We start from the raw sequence: 24,839 nt of genomic DNA, 5'->3' as shown, positions 1-24,839 counted from the left end.
CTCAGACCTCCTTTCTCTTGAAGCTAACGCTGTCAACTTATGTAGCAATGTAAACCTAAAGGCTGGAGCCCCATTTCATCAAGCACTATTTTATGGGGTGGACAAATATGTTTATTAATTTTGAGGTTTATTTATTTATTTATAATTTTTTAATTTATTTTTGAGAGCGAGAGCATGGGACAGAGAGAAGGAGGAGAAAGGATTCAAAGAGGGCTCTGCGTTGACAGCAGAGAGCCTGATGTGGGGCTCAAACTCACAACAAGTGTGAGATCATTACCTGAGCTATTTGTGACTTGAGCTGAAGTTGGAGACTCAACCGACTGAGCCATCCATGAGCCCCTTTGAGATTTATTTTTTAACAGAACTGTTTAGCTCTTACACTAAGCTATGTCCGTTGACCTGGCCTCTGTCAAAAATATATTTGACATTCTGGTTTCTATTTTACTCCTTTTATTCTCAAGATGAGGAACTTGATTGAAATTGAGATGTACAGTATATTGAGGTCCACCTCAGAGATCTCAATGCTGCTCAGTTAGTGTTATAATGTACAACACTCTGCCGATTTTCATAAAACATAATAACTGCATTCTAAACTTATTCCTGACTTATTTTACTAATAGGGGATAGGACATAGGTTTTGCAATTACAACATCACTGACATATCAGCTCAGGTACTTATAATGATATATAACAAATAATAAATGGTAATAATAATAATAATAATAGGAGCTTGTTGGCCAATTCTCCACAGCCTCCTGCTTTTGTTACCAAGTTCTTATCAGAATGCAACTACACCCATTCATTTATTACTACCTCCCCTGTTTAAAAAGAAAAGCAATATGAGTGAAACAAATACAAAAAGGGGATAGAAATGAGTGCTGGAAGGAAAGTCTGAAAATAAATTACTATTATTATTTTTTTACTGCTTCTATAGTACAATGGCCAAGTTGAGTATAATGTGATAGAGACAATATAGCCCATAAATCCTGAAATATTTACTCTTGGTTTTTCTTACAGAAAAAGTTTGTGGGCCTTTGATTTAAAAGAGCAGCCTAAAGACATAAAAAATTGGTTTTGTGTGTGAGATTTCCAGATTTTTTTTTTTTTTTTTGAGAAATCTTGTTTACCCACACAAGAAGCCTAAGTTGTTTAGCCTGGCCCACTTTCCTTCTTTCCTGGTCATTTATATGGTAGACTCATTGATCAATCTTTAGAGCATTGATTATACTAAGAAGTATTAATGTTCACTTACAATTTCAAAGATAATGGCATTTATACAGTCTACCTATTTTAGTCATATATAAATTTGAAGACATATTGTAAAACCATTGATTTGTTTCCAATGATAGATAAGCATAGAATACAGGCATTTAATCTGGTGGGTGGTCATTAGTTGTGAAAGTTAATTTCTGTTGAGGGCCAAAAAAGTGAGATGAGATTATCATTTAGAAGGTATTTGTATTTTCCTCTGTTTTGGTCAGTGTGACCAAGTTAGCCTTTTAAAAAATTTTTCTTATTTTTTTTTTAATTTTGCTAATATAATGTGTGGAACACAATCTACCTTCTGAACATGAATTGGTATTTCCAACAGAGTTTCATAACACACTACTCAAGTTAGTTTTGTTGAATTCAATTGTTATCAAGTTTTCTGAGTATAAATATGGCCAAATAAAATTTATTAATTAATATTACCTAGAGAAGTCCTAAACTAATAATAATTAGTGCAAAAGGGACATTTTTTAATCAATACCCCTTCTTAAATACCTTTCATCACATGCCGTGCCCCTCTAAAAACATTGCCAGTAGGGGTGCCTAGGTGACTCTGTAGGTTGAACATCCCACTTTAGCTCAGGTCATGACCTCCAGGTTTGTGAGTTTGAGCCCCTCATCGGGCTCTCTGCTGTCACCCCGGGACCACTTTGGATCCTGTTTCCCTCTCTTTGGCCTTCTCTTTTGCGCGTGTGCACACACTCTTTCTCTCTCAAAAATAAATAAACATTAAAAAAATTGCCACCAAATTAACTAGAAGTTCTGGTTAAGTACTAGCTAGTAAACTCCAAAAAAAAAAAAATAAATTCTATTTAATCAATTTTATTAAAGTATAACTTATAAACAATAAATTGTACTTATTTTATTTAGAGTTTCATGAGTTTTGACAAAAGTCTACACCCATGTAATTATAGCCACTGTCAAGATATAGAACATTTTGGGGGCACCTGGGTGGCTCGGTTGGTTAAGTGTCTGTCTTTGGCTGAGGTCATGATCTTGCAGTTTGTGAGTTCAAGCCCCACGTTGGGCTCTGTGCTGACAGCTCAGAGCCTGGAGCCTGCTTCAGATTCCATGTCTCCCTCTCTCTGCTCTCCACCGCTCATGCTCTGTCTCTCTCTCTCTGTCTCTCAAAAATAAATTAACATTTAAAAAAAAAGATATGGAATATTTTTATTCATCAAAAAGCTTACCTTTGACCCTTTGCAGTTAATCGCTCTGTCCCATCCTAGGAAACTGTGACAAGTGCTGGTTGTACCTGTAGAATAGCTTTTACTGAGATGTCCATGTGGGAATGCCTTACTGGAATTTTATGGTTAGGTGTATAGTTTTACATATATGTGTACATACATATATATTATATAAGAACATACATAACATGAATAAACACACACACACACACACACACACACACACACACACACATCCTGAATCCTAAGTGAAAAACTAGAAAATCAAGAGGAGAGGAGAAAACAGATTGCAATTCTCTTGTGGAAGTGAGTTATTAATCAACATATAGATTTCATTAGTGGAATCAAATGACATCATGGTGAAAGCAATAGCTGTAAATGTTGACAGGCAGTATCGAAAGCTAGGTTGACATTTCAGGGACCAGGGTTAGGAGCATATGGAAAAGAGGTCATGATATGATCAGTCAGCCCTGTTTGTAGCTTTTGCTACATGATAAATGTGTGTTTATTGCCTATTCTGCTGTTAAATGTGAGCCATGTTTACAGCTAAAATAACTGTTCTTTAATTTTTAATACTAGTACACTTTATATAAGTTCTATGGATAGTATTAGAAAAACAAATTTTGAAATCAAAAGATGTCTTTAGATCACTAAATTTGATATATCAGTTTGAATATTCCTCTTACCTTTGCTAAATTAGACAGCTATGTTACTCAAATATTTCCAATGAATTATATGAAGATTGAATAACTTTGATACCAAACTCCACAAAGAATTGTAGAAAAAAGAAATCTACAAGTCAATCTCACTTAAGAGATAAGACACAAAATTGTTAAAATATTAGCAAATGGAACTACCGGGTATTTATCCAAGGGATACAGGTGTGCTGTTTCAAAGCATTACATGCACCCAACGTTTATAGCAGTGCTATCGACAATCGCCAAAGTATGGAAAGAGTCTGTCCACCGACAGATGAATGGATAAAGAAGATGGGGTGTATATATGGAGTAATACTCTGCAATCAAAAAGAATGAAATCTTGCCATTTGCAACTACGTGGATGGGACTGGAGGGTGTTAGCCTAAGCAAAATTAGCCAATCAGAGAAAGACAAATATCATATGACTTAACTCATATGAGGAATTTAAGATACAAAAAGATGAATATAAGGGAAGGGAAGCAAAAATAATATAAAAACAAGGAGGGGGAGGGGCGCCTTGGTGGCTCAGTCGGTTGGGCATCTGACTTCTGCTCAGGTCATGTTCTCAAGGTTTGTGGTCTGAGCCCGCGGCAGGCTCTGTGCTGACAGCTCAGAGCCTGGAGCCTGCTTCGGATTCTGTGTCTCCCTCTCTCTGGCTGTCCCCCACTCATGCTCTGTCTCACTATCTCTCTCAAAAATAAATAAACCTTACAAAATTTTTTAAAAAAAATAAAAAAAAAAAAAACAAGGAGGGGATAACACATAAGAGACTTAAATACAGAGAACAAACTGAGAGTTGCTAGAGACGTTCTTGGTGGGGGGGATGGGCTAAATGGGTAAGGGGCATTAGGGACAACACTTGTTGGGATGTACTGGGTATTATACATAGGGGATGAATCACTGGAATCTACTCCTGAAATCATCACAGCACTATATAGATGCTACATGTAATGGATGTAAATAAAAAAAATATGTTAGCAAATGGAAATCAAGAATATATAAAAATGATTATTATATTATACATGTCTGGAAAATGAGATGGTAGAAAATAAATCACCAGAAAAATCATTTAACAAACTTAATTGTGCAGAAAAATAATTCGATGCAGTTCAACACATACTCCTGATTAACAAAATTCTTTAAAGCACAAGTTTAAAATTTGTTTGAAACAATTTTCTTTTTGTCGAAATTGTTAAAATTGTTAGCAGAGTGGAGCTCATACTCATGTGCTCTTGTGTTTGTGTTATCACCACAAGGAAAGCTTCCCGGGGTCAGCTGCTGGTCTTCGTTCCAGGGCCCAGATTGAAGACCCCGTTAGCAAACTTTGCTCTGCCACTATCCAGCCACACACACTTTAGAAGTAAACGTTTAGTGTTCCCTGCGGCTGAAAGCTTGTGGTTGGCAGTTATGCAGTAAAAACTGGTATACATTTTTCTATCTTCCCACTTTCTTCGTTTTTCAAATTATTTTTAACTCATATGATCTTTGTGCTTTTGGGCTTGTGACTTGATGCCTGTGTAAGTGTATAGTAAAATTACAGCAAATCCTTTTTTATGCATACTAGGTGTGGAACTTCTTCCTTTGTCCTCTAATGTCTCATCCACCTTTATTTCTACTTTCCATAGCTTGCAGTATGTAACATGTTACTTTGAAATATATAATTTAGAACATAATACTATAAAAGTTACTTCCATTCAGTAAGTGGTGAGTGGTGCTTAGGTGAGTTAAAATGAAGTCCGTTGACTGCTTGCACAATGTATTATGCAACATTTTAAATTGTATCCTTCCTAAGATAAATATTTTTCCAAGAAAATTAAATCTTGAGTTTGAATATGATTTTCTTTTTGTATAAACATAATTGGTGCATGTTTATATGGATTTTGGGTAAATTATATGTAAAGATAAGAAGAAATATTAACTAATGCAAAGTTTATAGATTTTACATCATTTAAATTATAAATTTGACATAGCAAAAAATGACAGAGCCTGTGCAAGCACTATAAAAATTCCACAATGATCTGATGAATGGTTTTGAGAAGTCTCGAATAATTCATAATTTGATTCATCTACTGCTTTCTTAATATGGTTTTTCATTTCTTATTAAGGGTATATGAGAAAATTAATTATTAACTTTTCATTATGTATTGATCATTTTTTAATGTAATGATTAATGAAACTGCTTAAATTGATCATTATCAAAAAAAAAAAAAAAACTTCAACCATATATGTGTCCTGAATCATATGGCTTTACCTTAGTTCTGATCTTTCAATGGTTTTAAAGAATCTTTATTTCTTTAGTGAATCCTAAAAATATCTCTTGACTTTATGCTAGGTATTTTGTATTAAATACTTTGTTTAAGTAATCTATTATCAAATTTTTAATCAATCTGTCTTTATTAAGTAAATATTTTCTCAGGCTCCACAATGTATCAGCTATGTTGAATGAATGGTGGAGATAATCCAGTAAAAAGCAAACAATTCCTTTCTGAATGGATATGTCCTTTTGTTTTCTGTTCATTTCTTATATTTGTTCTTGAAGTAAAAATAACAGTTAAATATAGAAAATATTTGAGCTTTGTAATGGCTAACTAGGTTTCTTTACAGCGTGGGAGGTATTCTTCCGTGTGTCTTCTGATTTCTTAATTTTCTTTGTTTCTGCAAGTCCTTTGGCTTTCCTTGACTTTTTTTCTCTTCTCCACCAAATCTGTAGGGCACCTTCTTTTTCCAAGTTGACACTTTCTTCTTTAAAAAGGTACCTCTCCAGGGGCACCTGGGTGGCTCAGTCGGTTAAACGTCTGACTTTAGCTCCTGTCATGATCTCACAGTTTGTCAGTTCGAGCCCCACATTGTGTTCTGTGCTGACAGCTCAGAGTCTGGAGCATACTTCAGATTCTGTGTCTGCCTCTCTCTCTGCCTTTACCCAACTTCTCTCTTTCTCTCTCTTTCTCTCAAAAATAAATAAACATTAAAAAATTTAAAAAGGCACCTCTCTGAAGCAACCCCTGGGATTATACAGTTTTCTAGATGTAGCCAAAATGTTGATCTTTCAGATGTCAACCTTGTTCTCAGTATTATGAATTCTCTTTGTAATTTTATTCTTCCTTCGGGAGACCTCATCTATGCTCTCTCATGCTTCCTGAACACATCTCTTATATTCTACATATACTTTGGATTTTCTGTCCTTCTCTTCCTATCACCTGGGCTCCTTCTCGATCTACTGCATTTTACCATGATTTCCCTGATATGGGTCATTTATATATATTTTTAATATGCTATGTCTATTTTTTAGGATGTAAGTAATGATGGTATATGAATTTATGCACCTCCTTTGGATCTGTATTATTTTTGGAACTTGAATGATGAGATTTTGATTCAGGTAGTTAGCATTATTCTGTGAAGCCCAAGAAGTACCATAGTTATTAAAGCAAACCAACAAATAAAATAGATTGATAAATGTTGAGAATGATTATAGAGTTAGACCCCAAGGGATGAGATAGAGGCATATATTTAAAATTACTATAAATGAAAGTAAATACTATAGACATTAAAAAGAGAATAAAGGATGAATAACTATAAAATAATAAATACATATGTGAAATGGAAGAATTCTAAAACACAAAGCACTACTATCAAAATCACAACTAAATGAAAAATTGGAATTGTTTTCTGTCAGTTTCAATGTTTAACTTAAAATATCAAAAACAAATTCACTGAGATTATGGTTTTAACTAATGAGTTTTAACAAATGTAAGAAAGAAATTGCAATAATTCTATATTTTTAGATATTAAAAAAGGATAAAATATTCCCAACTCACGTTATGAGACCAGCTAATATTTCTCCTGCCTCCTTTTTTTTTTTTTTTTTTTGATATAGTTGCCTCACAAAGTTACATTAGTTTCAGATGTACAATATAGTGATTTAACAAGTTTATACACTATGGAAGGCCAGGTAATCTTGATACTATAATCTTACAAGAACATTACAAATAAAGAAAAATTAGAAGCAACTCTTTCTTAGGTATGTACATTTAGAAATCCTAAACCAACATAAGCAAATTCTGTTTAGTAATACAATAAAATGAAGGTATGCAACAACAAAGATGGGTTAATTTCAGGAATTCCAAGTTTGTTTCACAGGTAAAATAAATGAATCGATATATCAGAATGTGATATACAAATCATATTATCATAAAGAGATATAAAACAAACATTTAATTAAACCCATTATCCAATTATCCTTTTATGCAATTACAAACCAGGATTAGAAGGGAACTTCACTAACCTGATTAAAGGTACTTACAAACAGTAAAAAACAAAACAAACAAACAAAACCCAATAAATACGGTAAATAGTAAAATATTGAATGTGTTGTTCCATTAATTCAATAAGGAGACAACAAAATCTGTGCTCACTATTACTGCAATTCAACAGTATTTCAGATACCCTAGTCAATGCAATAGGGGATAACAGAGGAATAAAGTCACATATATTATAGGAGTAGATGTAAAACATCATTTGCATTGTAATTAGTTTATTTTGAGGGGTGGATGCAAAGTCAATAAATAATAGTGTATTTCTCGATTTCAAAAACAATGTTTTGGCACATTCAATTTATAACCTAAGTGTATTTTGTAGCATCGAAATATCAAACACTGAAATCAAACATAAATAAATCTAACAAATAAATCTAATAAAACGTGTAAGACCTCCATATAGAAAATTGCAATACATTAGAGAAATTGATTATAAAAGATTTGGCACATTTTATCATATTCCTGGATTGGAAAGCTTTAATCTTACATACATTTATCATAGATTGATCAATACATATAACTTAATCCCAATCAAAATTCATTTAGCATATTGTGGTAAGTGTGACAAATTTACTCAATTGTCTTTGTCACCACATTTACTGTGGTAAATTTTATTAGGACATAATGATACTTTTTACATTTTTATTTAAGCTAAGGTGAATAATGATGAAAATACCATCATGGAGAGATTCTTTTCTATATCATTCTTCTCTCTCTCCTCCTGCTTCGTTTTCTTGTTAGTTTTCTCACTGGCCAGAATTTATTGTAAGAATTATTTAACTTTATGACTAATAATAGGCTTAGAGAGGATTAAAACTTTGAGTTTTAGCATCTTCCACATCTGCTGTTGCCTTAACCAGGTGGAGTTTTTATAGATGATGTTTGGAATTCTACCTAAGTAGCAATAGCATCCCCACTGAGATGTGTAAGTGTGTATTAGTTGATATTTGAGGCAGAGTAGGAACCTATCCCCAATGTATGACATCAGCAGAATCATGAATTAGGAGAAAGAATGGACTCTGAGCTGAAAATTATCAAAGGAGGGGAAAATAAATTCCTAGAGGTGAATTTTCTGGGCTAATACATTTACTCATTACTCTTCTTACTTTTTTTTTTTTAACGTTTTATTTATTTTTGAGACAGAGAGAGAGACAGAGCATGAACGGGGGAGGGGCAGAGAGAGAGGGAGACACAGAATCAGAAGCAGGCTCCAGGCTCTGAGCCATCAGCCCAGAGCCCGACGGTGGGGTTCGAACTGACGGACCGCGAGATCGTGACCTGAGCTGAAGTCGGACGCTTAACGACAGAGCCACCCAGGGGCCCCTCTTCTTACTTTTTCATGCATATTTCCATGGTGGCCCAGACTTCTTAGTATTAGAGAAATAGTGAGAGATGAAGGAAAATGAATCTAAACTGTTGATTGGGTAAATAAGCATTCATCATGGTTATTCCCCAGGGAGACACTATCTACCAAAAGTAAGACTATTTCCCCCTCTCTTTTAAGGAAAGACGTATCTTTTTTTAGGCTACTCTTCTAAGTTCTAATAGTATGGTTTATTAAAGGCTAGATGTCTTGGAATATCATAAGCTGTGTATATTTTTAATTTGGATGTTTGTTACAGAACATTTTGAAAGGGCGGCACCAATGTTTTAGTAGTAAATGGAGCCAATTATACTAATGAAAATGTCAATACTTGGACAGTTGAAGAATGCCCATCTTTAATTTTTATTTGCTCTATTCTCTTTGTCAATGTTCAATAAATTGACTTAATAATTTGGAACCAAGTGATTGCTTGGTTCGAATTAGATTGCTAAGAAAATGCTACAGCTTTCCCATCATGACCAAATATGAATAACCATTTCTTCTCCATTATTGCTAATTTGCAGGTCTCACATGGCATAAAGTACTGTAAAGGATATGAATATTCCTAACCAACTTGATTCACAAGAGTACTTGATATAAATTACATGTGTAGTGGAATAAATCATAATAGCTTTGATTACACATAGCAGTAATTTACAGACATCACCTATGGGTGAGTCTACCAATCACAAAATATATAAAACAAACTCCTGCCACCATTTTAACATTTGTGAACATGCACACATACAATTTAAATGAATGGATTCAAATATTGCATGTAATCCCTATGTAGGACCTTTACTTTTAATTTAGAAATAGCTCAGGGTGCCTGTGTGGCTCAGTTGGCTGAGCGTCTGACTCAGGCCTAGGTCATGATCTTGCCGTTCCCGAGCTCGAGCCCCACATCAGGCTCTGTGCTGACAGCTCAGAGCCTGGAGTCTGGTTCAGATTCTGATTCTCCCTCTCTCTCTCTGCCCTCCCCCCACTCACACTCTGTCTCTCTGTCTCTCTCAAAAATAAAAATAAACATTAAAAAATATTTAAAAAAATAAATAGTTCTTGGTTGCTAATTAACTGTATTAATATTTTATAAATACACTTTACTTAAAATAATTTTTCTTCACTTTTAAATGAGTAAATTAATATAACATAAAATTAAGGAAAGAGTAAACTAAAGGGTTCAGTAAAGAAGGAAAAGGGTAGAGCAATCTGGAGTGAGGAGTGAGAATACAGTAAGGAATACAAAGCATTTTCTTTAGTCTTGGTATTCAAAAGGAAAGACATTCGTTTGTTGTTGCTGTTGTTGTTTTGTGTTTTTTGTTGTTGTTTTGTTTTTTGTTTTCATCAGGTTTTGTTTGCTTTTGCTTCATTCTGGATTCAAAAGAAATTTGCTGTAAAAGGCTTCATACAGTATACATATAACATAGATAAAATGAAAATACAAGGTATAAGACTCTCCCATCTATAATCCACACATATTAAACTCTTTTAGGCTATCTGGATATTTTTCTGTACCATTCACCTTATCATCCCCAGGAGATTCTAATTATGTTACATTTTTCATGCACACAGGGCTAAAATTCCTAAGGAACAACACATTTCTCAAAGTGTGTGTAGCTACAGAAATATGACATCTTAAATCTGTCTTCTGTAACAAGGCAGTTTGCCTATTTAACTATCCTCTACCCATTTTTTTTTCATATCCCCTAAGTATAACTTAGTATTGCAACCTGGCATAGTATGTGAAACCTACATCATTTTCATAAATTCTGCTAATCTTTTTTATAGATTTACACCTGTTTAAAATTATTCATTAACATAGATTTGGTAGGGGGCGCCTGGTTGGCTCAGTCGATGAGGTGTCTGACTTCGACTCAAGTCATGATCTCATAGTCTGTGAGTTCCAGCCCAGCATGGGGCTCTGTGCTGACAGCTAAGAGCCTGGAGCCTGCTTCAGACTCTGCTTCTCCCTATATCTCTGCCCCTCACCTGCTTGTACTCTCTGTCTCTGTCTCTCAAAAATAAATAAAACATTAATTTTTTTTTTAAAAACATAGATTTGGTAGAAACTTTTCCACCACACTCCACATTTTATGCTTCTTGCTTTTGTTTAACCCACCCACAGATCTTACTCCATTTAGATGTCAACACTTTCATAATTAATTAAGCTTTCAAGGTTGGCCTGTTTGGGTTTTTTTTTTTTTTTTTAATTTTTTTTTTCAACGTTTATTTTTATTTTTGGGGACAGAGAGAGACAGAGCATGAACAGGGGAGGGGCAGCGAGAGAGGGAGGCACAGAATCGGAAACAGGCTCCAGGCTCTGAGCCATCAGCCCAGAGCCTGATGCGGGGCTCGAACTCCTGGACCGCGAGATCGTGACCTGGCTGAAGTTGGACGCTTAACCGACTGCGCCACCCAGGCGCCCCGGCCTGTTTGGGTTTGATAGATGTTTGTCCTCATCATTTTGGGTCATCAAATTTACTCAAGTATTTAATTTGATTGTTTACCTGGAGCAACCAAATATCTTTAAGCTAGCAGAATCATCCCAGTTCTTTCTAAAAATAGAGCTAGGGTCATAACACTTTTTGCTTTGTTTGTTTTTGTTTTTGTTTTCCATCTGTACCTGCTGAAATACATCCTGAAACTATAACTCAGTGTTATCAATTACAGTTAATTGTGGCCACACCAAAAGGAACCACAAGATAACATTTCATTGAATTCCAGGCTCCACAGGAAAGTCTGCAAGTTAAAAACTTAATCTGATTCTGATTCTACCATATTTGTAATTCAAGAGCCATTTCCTGGGCCTATTACAATAAGATAATCAAGATAAATCTTATTGATTAAAAATTCTCTCTCTGTTCACATGTAGCTACTACTTACCATGTTTACCCTGCTTAAAATCTTGCTTTTTTTTTCCTTCCTACTACTTACAATTTTGCGTCTTGCTTTATAATTTAAAATTATCAAAATAATACTTTTTCTAATACTTTCAAAATTTGTGCCAGTACTTAAGAAATTTCTAGCACTTGAAGCATTTGAGAATGCAGTAGGGTGATATTTGTGATTACAACTATTCATCTTCAAAAAACATTAAATTCGTGCAGCAACTTTCCATTATCAATATTGAAGTCCTGAACTATATCACCAAGAGAGGTAAACTAAGATTAGGGCAGTATGTTTATCTGGACATCTTTATGTCAGCTAACTTCTACCAAAAGCCCACATGGGTAGGAATGTTTCAACTTGACTCTTAAAAGGACTTGCAAACTACTTCCTGATTTGATTTTGACTCTTCTTCCTTCACACTTCTGAACTCACTTTCTGCTTGTAAAGATATTTTTCCTGCCTTTCTATGTCTGGTTAAATTGTTCTTCTCACCTGTTTTAGAGTCAATGGTTTCTGGGGAAATACATAATAGGGGGAAAGAGAAGACAATTGCAAATAACTAGTTTTTTGATATATGACATTTTAGGTATCCTAGAGAATTGCATATAGGGAATAGAGAATTCTTTTCTACTATAGTAGCATGGCATCAAACTTGTGTGATATGATCTGTGAAAGAAAGGTTCTTTCTCTTCAATATAAACCATGAAAAATCAGCTACATGATATTAAAGTTTCGGACTGTCCCAATTTGCCATTTCTTTAACTTAACTTATTAATATTTCTCCAAAGGATTGGATTTAAATTGCCATTGGGCATATAATTCAAGAGCAACTCTGTAGTTCTTCTTGATTAGGTTCTCAGAATAGTATTTAAGCTTTTCTTTTCTTTCATTTTGTAAAAGAAAAAAAAAAATTAAAGCATAGACTAACTGGCTTCTTTGAGTTCTGCTAAATGATTTGTTTCATTTGGGATTCGCAAATTATAAACCCCATTTGCAAGAGAACAATCTGATCATAGCTGTGCTGCTCTGCAGTTTAAATTAGAATTTTGGAAATCTGAGGATTTAAATTAAAGCTCATACCCAAGGTAGCAGAAAACCCTCCACTCTACACTCATAGAGAGAGTAATTATATATGAGAACCTGAAATTAGAAGCTGAAATTAGAGCTATATTCACTCAGTCCCAAAGAACAGCTATTTTTTTTAGACCTCATAATGAAATGATTCCAGGTAAGATAATATACATGTCACAGCCATTCTGTGCCACATTTTCTTAGCTTTTATTTTCTTTTCTCAAATATATTGAATCCCTTTAACTCCCTTTCTTGGTGTAAAAAAAAAAAGTTTTAGACTATTATAGAAATGCAGTATTTGACACAGGTTTTAAAAGGTTTTCCCTTACATTTAGAGAGGTAAAACTTGCCATGTTTAAATAAATATCCTTTTTGGTTTTATTTCACATTCATAATAGCAAATACAAATAAGAATTGATATCTTTAGTATTACTCATCACAATGCTAAGGAATATAATACTTCTATCACAAAATGTTACATAACATTTTTATAAATTAACTTATAATCGAGAATATTCAATGCAAAAATATTTATGAAAATAATAACTAGTGTTTGCTGAATGTTTTTCTGTATCAGACATTCATTGTGCCAAATATTTCACAAGTATTGTTTCATTAAATCTTTTTTTTTTTTTTTTTCAACGTTTATTTATTTTTGGGACAGAGAGAGACAGAGCATGAATGGGGGAGGGGCAGAGAGAGAGGGAGACACAGAATCGGAAACAGGCTCCAGGCTCTGAGCCATCAGCCCAGAGCCTGACGCGGGGCTCGAACTCACGGACTGCGAGATCGTGACCTGGCTGAAGTCGGATGCTTAACCGACTGCGCCACCCAGGCGCCCCTGTTTCATTAAATCTTGATAGCAACATTGAATATACGCACACACACAAGATGTGAGCAACTCTTGGTTGCTATTCAGATTTTATACATACACCTACATGCATAAATATATACCTACGTATCCCAATTTACCACAGGTTGAATTGATGATTTATCTAAGTCACAAAGATTTCCAGAGCTCAGCCTCTTTGTCTCTATAATATGGTAAAGTGCATTGCTTTTAACTTAGAGTTATGAACAAATAAAATCATTTATTAAAATAAAATCTATAGATATATTTCTTTTTTTAAGTTTATTTTTATTTATTGAAAGGGAGAGAGAGTGTTGGAAGGGTAGAGACAGAGGGAAACAGAATTTCAAGCAGGCTTCCATGATGTCAGTGCAGAGCCCCACAGGGCACTCAAACTCAGAAAACTTGAGATCATGACCTGAGCTGAAATCAAGAGTAGGATGCTTAACCGACTGAACTACCCAGTCATCCTGTCTGTTGATATATTTCTAATATATTGATTTTGTGTTTTATATGAGGTTTACATTAGAATCCAAATATTTAGGGACACCTGGGTACCTAGGAAGATAAGTGACTGACTCTTGGTTTTCACTTGGGTCATGATCTCATGGTTTGTGAGTTTGAGTTCTATGTGGAGCTTTGTGCTGATAGCACAGACCCAGCTTGGGTTTCTCTCTTCCTCTCTCTCTTCCCCTCCCCTGCTTCCTCTCTCTCTCTTTCTCTCCCTGTCTCTCAAAATAAATAAATAAATAATTTAAAAAAAAGAATGCAAATATATAAACATTAGTACATGTATAAAAATAAACTGAAGAAATGCAAAATATTATATTGAATATAAGACCAAATTTAAACAAATCAATTACACCAGATATAGCGTGGCAGCAATTGCTAGAACCTAGCTTAATCTTGAGGAAATTACACTGTGATGTCATCACTAATGGTGAAACCTATTCATGGTCTTGTCCTGATAAATCTATTTGTCTAATCTGCTTCAGGTAATCCTCCAGGTTGCCAAAGATCAGAATGTGTATAAGGATTCAGAAACATAACTTTTCATATATATATATATACATATATATACACATATATATATATATACATATATATACACATATATATATATATATATTTCAATGGAATCAATAGTATCTATATAAAAGCTTCACTGAGAATGCATTGGCATTACCATATACTTTCTTGAACAATAAAGGAGTTTAGGTTAAATGATCATTGTTCATTCAGATTAAATATAGAGGTATAAACTTCAATGTTTCCTATTTATAGGCTATATCTTAAAGAGTTTTATTGAAATGTAATAAATATGCAAAAAACTGCATATATTTAATGCAATTTGATGAGTATATACATGTGTAAACCCATGAACATCATCACAATCAGATTACCAAACACATTGATCATCTCCAAAAATTTCTTCCTGCCCCTTTAGTTTTATTTTAATATTTTATTTTATTTTATTTTGCCTTATTTTATTTTATTTTATTTTACTTTATTTTATTTATTTTATTGCAGTGGCAACACTTAACATGAGATCTACCTTTTAAACAAATTTTTAAGTGGACAATATGGTGTTGTTAACCATAGGTGCTATGTTGAAGGGCAGATCTCTGGAGCCTATTTGTCTTGCATATCTGAAATATGTTACCCATTGACAACAACTTAAACTACTATAAAATAAAATTTGTATAAAATCTTTCTTTTCTGTAGTGAGTCATTTTATCAATTTACCATTCTCATCAGAAAAAAATGAAAGAGTGGGACTATATGACTTTGTGCTTATTTCTAATTGCCAAATCCTGATTTATAGGAAGAAAATTCTATAATAATCATATATAAGCTATAACATACATTTTTGCTTTAATTTAGAATTACTGGGTACTTTCTTCTTTAAACTATACAAAGCATCTGCCAATTAACCTCCCAATTAAAAACATAAAAAGTGTCTTCTTCACACTGTATTAATATGAGAATATAAATTGGTATGACCTTTCTGAAGGCAATTTGGTAATGACTTGCAAAAGCCTTAAAAATGAGCAAGACATTGCACTTCAGAAATATATCCTAAGGAAACAATTATGTGAATGAAAAGATCTATAAGAAATGTATTGCAATAGTGTTTGTAATAGCAATAAATCAGAATTTTCCTAATTTACAAACAACATGGGAAAATTTGGAGCATGTAGTGTAATACAATCTAAGCATCTCAAAGAATGTATAGTATTAATATTATAATCAATTAAAATAATGTATATGTGCACAAATACATATACTTATGTATTAATCATTATAGTAGTATTTGATGGCAAAAATTGACAAGAAATAATTGAATATAATCTTATTCCAAACAAAAATATAGAAGAACTTTTTAGAGTAGATGTGTCCCAACTACTACTGATAATATTTTTTAAAATAAAGTCATTAAAAATATATAAATTGGATGTAATAAGACATTAACTTAAATGAAGTAGCAAAATATCTTTTTTTAATACGCTTATAGTTTTAATGGCATGGTCTGTTTTGTATAAGAAATTTATAGCAACTTTACTTTGGAGAGAAAAAAAATGGAAATAGTTTGTTTTTTCTAATAACCACCTAATATATCTGCTATTAAAGAAATGGTCTTAGACACTTTTTTCTTGCTGGCAGATGGGCACAATTAATTACACAAATTGGAAACCTTCTTTGTGGATCTTTGTTTGGAAATAGTTATGATTACGGTATATTTCAAGTTTTTATCAAAGATACCGTATTTAAAGGAATTTTGAATACGTTTTGAAGAGAACAAAAGAAAAAAAAGAGGTGCTAAGGCATTTCATCATAAGTAGAAAATCTGTTTGACACATGAAAAGGTGCTCAACATCACTCATCATCAGGGTAATACAAATCAAAACTACAATGAGATATCACCTCATACCAGACAGAATGGCCAAAATCAACAACACAGGAAACAACAGGTGTTGGCAAGGATACTGAGAAAGGGGAACCCTCTTACAATGTTGATGGGAATTCAAAGTGGTGCAGCCACTCTGGAAAACAGTATGGAAGGTCCTCAGAAAGTTAGAAATAGAACTACCCTCTGATCCACAATTGCACTACCAGATATTTACCCAAAGAACGTAAAAATACTGATTTGAAGAGGATTGCACACTGATGTTTATAGCAACATTATCAACAATAGAAAAATTATAAAAAGAGCCCAAATGTCCATTGGCTGATGAATGAAGAAAGAAGAGGTGGTATATATATATATATATATATATATATATATATATATATATGCATGCAATGGAATATTAGCCATAAGGATGAAATCTTGCCATTTGCAATAACATGGATGGAACTAGAACGTATTATGCAAACCAAAATAAGTCAGTCAGAGAAAGACAAATACCATATGATTTCACTCATATGTGGAATTTAAGAAAGAAAACAAACATGGGGGAGGAAAGAGGGGTACACCACAAAACAGACTCTTAACTACAGAGAACAAATTGATGGTTACCAGTGGGGAGGGGAGGAGGGGGGGAATGGGTTAAATAGGTAATGGGGATTAAAGAGTGCACTTGCTGTGATGTTTGAAAGTGTTGAATCACTAAATTGTACAGCTGAAACTAATATCACACTTTGTTAACTAACTGGAATTTAAATAAAAACTTGGGGAAAAATCTGTTTATAAAAAACGTATAGAATCTTGAATAACTATTCATACATGTGTTATACCTATTAGAGTATTTGATATTATTTATCCCAACCTATTCTTTTTATGCTTAGTTCACAGTGAAGTGCAGTTTGCAGATAACTGCCTAAATGTTTCAGTACATTTTCTTCTCATTAATTTTGAATGCCTGAATAAGCTTTGATATTCTTTGTTTAAGTTTCTCATTGCTTTTCCAGATGCAAATTTGGGTTTAGAATCAGAAGGATATAATCTTGACTTTTCCACAGATAATTTTATATTCCCTGAACATTGAAATATGTGGATATGTACTAAAATATCTAAGTACTTATTACTAATAGATTTTTCTCCTGCTATGGAATAGTTCATAGTTTACTATTTTCATAGTGATTAATTCCATGAGATAGGATATCTCAGAGATCAACTTCTGTCATGACTGCATAAGCAGCTCCATTGACCCACTCACCAGAGAAAATGTGGAAAATTATCTTTAAAAAACAACCATTTTATTAAAATTAATAACCGAAGCTCTGTGAAAAACACTGTTAGGAGAATGAGAAGACAAACTTGGAGAAAATATTTGCAAAACATATCTGATAAGTAGGGCACCTGGGTGGCTCAGTCAGTTAAGGGTTGGACTCCTGGTTCGGCTCAGGCCACGATCTCATGATAGGTGAGATGGAGCCCTGAATGTGATTGGGGTTCCCTCTCTCCTTTCTCTCTGCCCCTCCCTCTGCCCCTGTACACTTGCACTCTCTCAAAATAAATAACTTTTAAAAAATTCTGATAAGGTACTCTTATTCAAAACAAACAAAGAACTCTTCAACTCAGAAATAAGAAAGCGACCTGATTAAACATGCGAAAAGACCTGAACAGAAATCTCACTAAAGAATATATACAGACTTCAAATAAGCATATGGATAGATTCTCAACATCAGATGTCATTGGGGTACTGCAGAATAAAAGAGCAGTGAGATACCACTACACACCTATTAGAGTGACCAAATTCCACAACACTGACAATACCAAATACTAGCAATGATGTGGAGCCACAGGAACTCTCATTCAGTGCTGGTGGGAATGCAAAATAGTACAGCCACTTTGGAAGACAGTTAAGCAGTCTGTTATAAAACTAAACATACTCTAACCACATGTGATCCAGCAATCACATGCCTTGGTATTTATCAGAGAAAGTGAAAATATATGTTCACACAAATTATGCACATAGATGGTTTTAACAGTTTTATTCATAACTGGCAAAACATGGAAGCAATCAAGATATTCTTCAGTAGGTGAATACATAAATAAACTGGGGTAAATCCAGACAATGGAATATTATCATTCAGTGCTAAAAACAAATAGGCTATAAAGTCATGAAAAGGCATTAAAAAGCCTTAAATGAATATCATTAAGTGTGGAGTGTAAGAGCCAACTGGGGAGATTTGTGGACTTACTGAAGATATAGTCCAGACTGTAAACTGGCTAGTTTGTGGAAAACAACCAGGTAATGTGATGGCTGCAGTGAGCTTTCTTGGTGTCAGAATAAGCTCAGCCATGGACCTCAGAAAAAGCCAAACTTTGATTGGATTAGTTTGTGGAGCAATTGTTGCCCCAGACATTGCTGAAACAACTGAGCAATCTGCCCACCAATCAGTGGAGTTTAACAGCCAAATGTGATTCCTGAAAGAGAGAGAGAGAGCCCTATCAATAACATACCACTGATATTCTGGAGGACAACAGAAGCATATCTAAGGCTGCACTAGCTTTCGGAGAACCGTCAAAAGCTTAATATTGTGAGTACGGGACAAACAGATTTCATTAAACCAGTCCACCCAGTCACTAAAAATTATGCAAGAAAAAAACAATAACAAGCCCTTGTGGGGAGTGCAGCAGACAGCAGTCCCTTCAGTTGTTACAATATACATTACAAAATGTTTATTTTCTAACAAAAAATTTAAGGCTTGCAAAAGAAACCAGTAAATATGACACATATATCAGAAAAAAAGAGCAGACAATACAGATTGCCTGTGTAAGTGACTGGATGTCATATTTAACAGAAAAATATTTTAAAATCGCCACTATAACCTCTAAACAATGAAAGGTGCAAGATCAGAGGACTTCACAAGAGAATTCTACCAAACATTTAATAAAGAATTAACACCGAATTCCTATGAAACTCTTCCCCCCCACAAAAAAGGAATAGAACATGTCCTCACTCGTTCAGTTAGATCTGTATTATCCTGATTGAAAGCCAAAGAGACCACAAGAACATCAATAACAGACCAAAATGCCAAACTTCAGAAAAATATTAGCAAACCAAATCCAACAGCATATTAAAAGGATTATTCAACATGACCAATAAGGATTTATCACAGGAATGTATGATTGATTCTACACAGGGAAATCAATCAATGTAATACATCACATTAATATTGTGTGTGTGTGTGTGTATCCTAACTAATACAGAAAAACACATATATTGTATATCATAATTGATACAGAAAAAACATTTGACAAAATCCAACATTCTTTCATAATAAAAACACTCAGAAAACCAGGAATTGAAGGAACATCCTCAATATGATAAAAAGTACTTAATGGAAAACCCACAGCTAACATACTCAATAGTAAGAGAATGAAAATATTCCCCTAAAATAAGAAATAAGACATACATGGTGCTTTTACCACTGCCATTCAATATTGTGCTGGAATTACAAGCCACAGCAGTAGGGCAAGAAAAAGACATAAAAGTATCCAACCTGGTAAGAAAGAATTAAAACTACCTCTTAAGGAGCTGGAAAAAGAAGAGGGAACTAAAGTGCATAAGAAGAAAAATAAAGATTAGAGTGGAAAATAAGGAAATAAAGAGCAAAATAATAAAGAAAAATCTCTGAAGCCAAAAAAATTGATTCCTTGGGAAAAAAATTGACAAACTTTTAGCTCTATTGAAAGAGAAAAAGAGACTAGATTCAAATTACTAGAAATAGAAATAGGGATCATTATTACTGACCTTAGAAGTAAAAATGGTCATACAAGAATATGAACAATTATATCCCCTCAAATTAGATGATTTAGATGAAATAGATACTGGAAATTACCAAAACTCAACTCAAGAAAAAACAGACACATTGAATAGAGTTAGAACACATGAAATAATTGAAACAGTAATCAAAAGTACCCTTAGTAAAAAGCTCAGGCCCAGAATCCTCACCAATAAATTCTAAAAGCACTCAGAAAATTGAATAGGGGCGCCTGCGTGGCTCAGTCAGTTAAGTGTCTGAGTCTTGATCTCAGCTCAGGATCATGATCTCAGGGTGCCTGGGATTGAACCCTGTGTTGGGCTCTGCGCTGACAGTGTGAGAGCCTGCTTGGGATCTCTCTCTCTCTCTCTCTCTCTCTCTTTGTCTCTCTCAAAATAAACAACAAAGAAGATTAAATACTAATTATTCACAACTCTTTTAAAAAAGTAGAAGAGGAAGGAACATTCCTAACTCATTTTTTGAGCCTGTTGTTACTCTCTCACCAAAACCAGAGACGTCACAAGAAAACTACAAACCAGTATATCTTATAAATATGACTTCAAAAATCTTCAACAAAATGCTGACAACCAAATCCAGCAATGTATAGGAAGGGGATAACTAAAGAACGTAAGATTTCTTCTTGAAGTGATGGGAATGTTCTGAAATTGGGATTCTGCTCACTGATGTCTGGAAACATACTAAAAATCACTGAATTATACGTTTTAAATAGGTGAATTATATTATTTTATTGGAATTATAACACAGTAAAGCTATTTCACGAAACAGCTTACAGAGGAGGTGATTTTTTCTGTACATGATTTACTAGCCAGTCCAGCATGCTTTAAGCTCCCAACAACTATTTAGGCTTGTGCAAGTAAAACTGACAAAGTGTTCATGAGTCTGAAATTATATTTTAAACAATCGCATTACTTTTTTTCAACCACCATGACCTTCATGCCTCATTCTCTTCCTAATAGAAAATTTAAATGTTAGTAGGGACAGATGTGTGTGTCCTTTTGTGTGTTTGTACGTGTGTTTTCACTAAACCTTGCTATTCCATTTTTTATTCTCACCTCTTCTTTCAGTCACACCACCAGAGGAGGCATCCATTTCTGCTCCTTCAAGTTCTGAAGTTCCTTTTACTTTCCTTTCTCCATCTGTACCTTGTAAAAGTTATCTACAGTCTGTACAAGTGGTGTCAAATAAAAATATAATGGAACCAATATGTAAAATTGCATATTTAATAGATACATTAATAATTGGGTAAATTTTATTTTAATGATATATTTTATTGAATCCAGTAAACACCCAAATGAACATTTCAGAATATAATCAACAGACAAAATTGCCAATTATGTACTTAATACTTTTCATATTAGATATTTCAAATTTTGTATTTTACACTTACAGCAGATACTAATTTGGACTAGGCGTATTTCAAGTTTGTGAAAGTCAAATTCAACTAGTGCTTGCCAAATGGACAAAAGTTGAGAACAAGTCAGCTATCTGATATAATAACAAAGTAAGAAACAAATTGTCACTATTTTTTTGAGGAGAAACTACCTGTTTGGAATGGAAATGTTCATGTTAATTTTTTTTATCCTGAAATTGTGTCATACCTTGATCTTCCTATGTGTATTCCTTCTGTAGCAAACACTCATGTACTCCTGAGAAAGTTGATACTTTGAGCAGATAAAGGAGAATATCATGTATTTGAAAATACAAAAATAATTTTCAGATTAATAATTTCCACAATATCAATGTTAGTAATGAAATCACAGCTGTGGGTGCTGCATTGTTTTAGCGTGACATTGTTTACGTATCTAGGAATTAAGTGGTAGAAATTTAGTTGGGGCGCCTGGGTGGCTCAGTCGGTTAAGCGTCCGACTTCAGCTTAGGTCACGATCTCGCGGTATGTGAGTTCGAGCCCCGTGTCGGGCTCTGTGCTGACTGCTCAGAGCCTGGAGCCTGTTTCGGATTCTGTGTCTCCCTCTCTCTCTGACTCTCCCCTGTTCATACTCTCTCTCTTTGTCTCAAAAATAAATAAACGTTAAAAAAAATTAAAAAAAAAAGAAATTTAGCAAATAAAATGAGCAGTAAGAAATAATTTTAGATTATACCATGCTAGGTCTCTGCGACCTTTGGCATTTTCTAATACTGGTAATCATTGAATATATTTTAATAATTTTCTGAAATTTGGAAATATTGTGTATGCATTTGTGTGTGTGTGTGTGTATAAAATCCAAGGCACAAACATGGACATTCATAAATTGTATGTACAGTTCGCCTGTCTTCTTCCTTATTAATCAATTAGTTTATATGCTTTATGTGAATTACTGAAGACAAAAGCAATATCATTTTCAAAGTCAAAGTCATTTAATTATTCTTAATAGGTCTAATTAAGTCAAAATTTTTTACCATCTGCTAAGATATTCATTATACAACCAAATCAAAGTACTCAAGATAGATAGATGTATGGTGTCTCTCAAATTAATTTTGAATAAAGACAGTCATCACATTATTACTGACATGCCACCCAAAGTCAGTGCTATATATTAACTAGCTTAGAGTGAAACATTAAACATTAAAGCAAATATTTTATATCAAACAGGAGAGAAAAGAAACCAAGAATCAAAGTTATTAGAACTTATTTGAAATCATCAAGATTGGGACTAGAGAACTACAGCAGAGTGCTAGGACACAGAATTTTCAAAACAAAAAGAGTTAAAATTGTGAGAGGAGGAGGAGGAGATACAATAAATGCAAGCTCATATGTGTATTTCTCTTTTCTTTTAGCTTCCATATTTTATTTCACATAAGAAAGATAAAAGCAGACATCCAGGCCAGCTGGCCTAGCGCTCTGAGCTAGGCCTAAGGTCCTTCTTTTAAATGTTAACAATTTCATAGAACATCAACATCAATTAAGGACACCCTGTGACTGTGAGGAAGTAAGGCAAAGAGTTTGTCTATGCAATAGAAGCAATAAATTGCTGAAAGAAGCAATAAATATACTGTGTAAATTACAAAGGCACCAAATGTGCCACTACTCTGGCTGCTTTGAGTGACTGCCACTTCTTTACCAATTACATGTTCAGTCTTACGCTAGTCTTCTCTCCTATTTAAGACTTAATTAAGGTAGCAGATGATAGAATTACTCCTGCTTTCTAACCGCTTTCGAATAAGAACAAAGCCCAGTTTTCTTGAACTCTCCCCCAAATCATCTAACAGATCCAAATCAAATTAGATTCCATTCCATACCTTCTTACTAGACACCCCACAGTTCCACAGTGTGATTTGTCTAGCTGCAAATAGTGATATAGTTGATTCTTGGAAAACACAGGTTTGAACGGTGTAGGTCCACTTATATGTGAATATTCTTCTAATAAACACTGCACAGTATGTAAATGTATTTCCTCTTCCTTATAATTTTATTTTTTTTTAATTGTTTCTTTTACAGAAAGAGAGCTTGGGAGCAGGGGAGAGGGGCAGAGGGATGAGAGAAAGAAAGAATCTTAAAGAGGCTCTGCATGCACAATGCAGGGCTCCATCCCACGACCCTGAAATCATGACCTGAGCGAAAACCTAGAGTCGGATGCTCAACTGAGCCACTCAGGCGCCCCTTTTATGATTTTCTTAATAACATTTTCTTTCTCTAGCTTATTTTATTGTAAGAATATAGAGTATAAAATACATAACAACAAAATTTATGTTGATTGACTGTTAATGTTACCTGTGAGGCTTCCAGTCAACAAAAGGCTTTTAGTAGTTAAGTTTTTGGGGAGTCAAAAGTTATACCTGGATTTTCAACTGCTCAGTAGTTGTTGCCCTTAACCCCTGTGTTGTTCAAAGGTCAACTGTGCCTCCAACTCATTCAACTACGAGTGGGGTCATAGTGATATTTTCCTGGAGTACATTGACAATTGCAAAAATGACAATACTACAGTTTATTTGCTTATTCTCTTCTTGATAGTTATTCAGATTAATTCTGACATTGATAATATCAGAGTTATAATAAACATTATTGAACCTATCACCTTGAATATATGTGAGTTACTCTAAATATATACTTATAAATAATATTGGTAGGTTGCACATAGAAAATCCTAAACACAGTATGGTATTGCCAGATTTAGGTTCCATAGAATCAGCTACAGCACATAAAAACATGCTAGATTCAGCATATTTTCATCAATACTAGGTATATCCACTCTTTGTTTTATTTTTACTAGCAATCTCTTTTCATCTTTTATTTTCTAATATCCTCTCCAGGTCCTAATAGTAACAAAAGTGGAGGAGAAGGAGAAAAATCATAGAACAATCATTGTCAAAATCCTTGTCACGTATTAAGCACCTAGTATATGTTATATCTATTCTGAAGACTTTCCCTTTTTGCTTCATCTAATCCTCTCTGCAAGTACGTCTCCATTTTCCAGGTGAAGAAAACTAAGGTTCAAAGAGATTACATAATTTGTCATGGTTACATAG

This window comes from Leopardus geoffroyi, chromosome B1, assembly GCF_018350155.1.
Source record: "Leopardus geoffroyi isolate Oge1 chromosome B1, O.geoffroyi_Oge1_pat1.0, whole genome shotgun sequence".
NCBI classification, from domain to species: domain Eukaryota; kingdom Metazoa; phylum Chordata; class Mammalia; order Carnivora; family Felidae; genus Leopardus; species Leopardus geoffroyi.
Note: the sequence above shows the minus strand (reverse complement) of the source record.